The 3,443-nt window shown below is 37.7% G+C and overlaps 1 non-coding gene across 1 annotated transcript; it reads left to right on the forward strand.

Moving 5' to 3' along the window:
- The first annotated feature begins 3,129 nt into the window (after positions 1 to 3,129).
- On the forward strand, positions 3,130 to 3,212 carry trnal-uaa (transfer RNA leucine (anticodon UAA)). Its single transcript has one exon. It is a non-coding gene; the product is annotated as a tRNA-Leu (tRNA).
- The last annotated feature ends 231 nt before the right edge of the window (positions 3,213 to 3,443 follow it).

Below are 3,443 nucleotides of genomic sequence, written 5' to 3' on the forward strand. Positions count from 1 at the left end.
TTCGGCAGGCGTACGGATCTCTCGGCCCAGCATTAAAAGGGCCGGGGAGCAAGAAGTGGAGTCTTGAACTACTTACCTGTATGCCATTAACACGAGGGGAACATGGCAATCCCAGTCCCGCTGATGTTTAGCCGTGACAATTGCCAACTGTTGTACCAAGGTGCGGTTAAACCTCTCCACAAGCCCGTCACTCTGGGGGGGACCACACCCCTGAGTACAGGGGTGTGGTCCGGGTCTTCCGAGAGCCAAGTTTCTCGCACAACGTTGCAAAAAGCCTTGACTCAAAGTTTCTGCCTTGATCGGTGTGGATGATCTCTGGAGCACCGAACCTGCTGAACATCCCCTCCAACAGCGCGTCTGCAATAGTTTCAGCTTCTTGGTCGGGCAGGCTGTATGTTCAGGTCACTTTGGAAAGTAGTCCATTACTGTGAGGATGTAACGGTTACCTCTTTCTGTGCAAGGGAAGGGCCTGAGGACATCTATCCCACTTCTGACACCAATTGTAGCGTCCAGAAGAAGTGCACATCAAGTCTGACGCTCTTTTTAAACTTTTATTGAGCAACCTATACTAACACAGTTCCTTCCATATCACGTCTATCCTCATTCCTCATTTCCGCAACAACGAACGCTTACTCCTTCTTCGCCTTCTTCACAACAATGGGAATTCTGAATATCACTCACTCAAGAACACAACATCAACCTCAGCAGATCATTACACTCTTTTTGGTCCAATATGGTGGTTTCAACATTTTGGGTTGCCGACCCCTGTCATACTTCCACAAAGGTAACATGACTCCTCATTTTAAGACTTGTTTCATGTAAAAAACATATTTTTTAAAAACAGACAAAATCCAGTACAGAATTAGTCAAAAATGTCCAAAATCGGTCAAAAAATGGGTGACATGGTACACAACTGTCTACGTACAGTTGTGTACATAGGCCCCAGATGTCAAACAACATTTAAAAAAATTTCCAGAGTCCACATTGATATACCAGGAGGCCGAGTGGTTAAAGGTGTTGGACATAGATCCAATGGATACTAATCCTCGTGACTTCAAACCCCACTTCTGGTATTTGAACTATACTTTACTGTGTGAAGAGACACAACATTATGTCCTCACTTTCAGCAGGACTGACATGGAAACAGGAGTTGCAAACTTTCATTTAAAAGTGAATATCTACCATATTGCACCGAATCCAATATCGCTTGTCATTTTAAGAATGCTCATTATAAAGCTCTTGTAAAGTGAAACAAAACGAGTAATTATTTAGTTAGAGATCTAACAAACAAAAAAATCAGTGACAGGAAGAAAAGCTCTAAATTTATTTTCTTTAGATTGTGATTGTTGTGTGGCGCTAGAGGTAACAAGACCACCAATGTAAGATGTCATTTTTAAGACTTACTTTTTTGGGGGGTAAAATATATTTAAAAGAAAACATTCAAATTCTAAAACAAAATTAGCCATTTTTGAGATTGCAGTCAAAAAATGGGTGACATGAATAAAAGCTCTAAAAAAGTGTGTCTGTGGATGTAGATCCTGGATATTAGACAACATGTTTAACAATTGTAGGAGTAAAATGTAATGCACCAGGATGGCTGAGCTGTTAAGGTGTTGGATTTAAGATCTAACGGATACTAATCCTCGTGGGTTCAAACCCCACTCCTGGTATTCAAACAACTCTTTACTGTGTAATGTCCTTCCTTCTACATTCACTGTGGTTGGGCTGCCTTGAGAACTTTCAGGGAACTCCCCATCCATTTAAAAGTGAATGTCTGCCATATTGCAATGAATCTAAGACAGCTTGTCACTTTAAGAACAAGTGACAAACATAATTTCAAAATACAGGACAAAATTAATAATTTTTGGGATTACAATTTAAAAAATGAGAAACAGGAAGAAAAGCTCTGAAGAAGTCGTTTGGCAACTAAACGACTTTGACAACTTTTTGACTAAAAACAACAGACAAAATCCTAAATAAAATTATTCATTAAAAAATGAGTCACAGGAGGAAAAAATCTCAGTTATTTTTGTTGTAAATTGTAATAAAACTGAAGCACGTGACAAATGTTTTGTTTGTCACCACATGCAGGTCTGTTTGTGTAGACCTCGGATATCAGACAACATTTTTGAAATTGCCAGAGTCCACATTGATATACCAGGGTGGCTGAGTGGTTAAGGTGTTGCTCTTAAGATCCAATAAATAATAATCCTCCTGATATTTAAACTAGAATGACAGGAAGAAAAGCTCATATTGCTTTTTTTTTTTTTTTTTTAGAAAACTGAAGTGTGTGTGACAAAAGAAAAGCTCTGAAGAAGTCGTAGAGCAACCCATAGAAGATGACTTGTTTCAAGTGTAGGACAGCAATTCATTTTAAAACTTTAGGAAAAATATACTTAAAAAACAGACACAATCCAAAACCAAATTAGTCATTTTTTCTAGTTAAAAATCTAAAATAAAAGTATAAAAATGGGTGACATGAGAAAAGCTCTGAAAAATGTGTTTGGCACCAGCACACAGGTCTGTGCATGTAGACTCCAGATATAAGCCACCTTTTTTCTAAATTGCCAGAACCTATGCTGGCATACCAGGATGGCCAAGTGGTTAAGGTATTTTTTAAAACAGACTTTCCAAACAGACACAATCCAGGACAAAATTAATAATTTTTGAGATTACAATTTTTTAAAAAGGAGCAACAGGAAGAAAAGCTCTTAAGTCATTGAGCTACCCATATAAGATGACATGTTTCAAGTTTAGAACAGCTTCTTCTCATTATAAAGCTTTTGTAAAGTACACTTAAGAAACAAAATGAGTAATTTTTTAATTAGAAATCTAAAAAAAATCAGTGACAGGAAGAAAAGCTCTGAATTAGTTTTTTTAGGTTGTGATTAAACTGAAGTGTGTGTGGCGCTAGGGTTATACTAGCATACCAGGACCACTAATGTAGGATGTCATTTATATAAATTTAAATGGAAATATATTTAAAAGAAAACATTCAGATTCTAAAACAAAATTAGCCATTTTTGAGATTGCAGTCAAAAAATGGGTGACATGAAGAAATGCTCTAAAAAAAGTTTTTGTCACTGGCTGCAGGACATTTTTAACAATTGCAGGAGTCAATGTTGATGTACCAGGATGGCCGAGTGGTTAAGGTGTTGGATTTAAGGTCCGATGGATAATAATCCTCGTGGGTTCGAACCCCACTCCTGGTGTTTAAACTATTTTCTCTTCACTGTGTGAAGAGGCACAACATAATGTCCTTCCTTCTACATTCGCTGTGGTTGGGCGCATCCACATCACCAACATCAAAACAGAAGTTGAGAACTATCAGGGAACTTTTCATCTATTTAAACGTGAATAATTTTCAAAAAGTCAAAAAACAGACAAAATCCAGAACAAATTGAAATGACAATTTAAAGGCCTACTGAAACCCACTACTACCG

Source organism: Entelurus aequoreus, linkage group LG23, assembly GCF_033978785.1.
Source record: "Entelurus aequoreus isolate RoL-2023_Sb linkage group LG23, RoL_Eaeq_v1.1, whole genome shotgun sequence".
NCBI classification, from domain to species: domain Eukaryota; kingdom Metazoa; phylum Chordata; class Actinopteri; order Syngnathiformes; family Syngnathidae; genus Entelurus; species Entelurus aequoreus.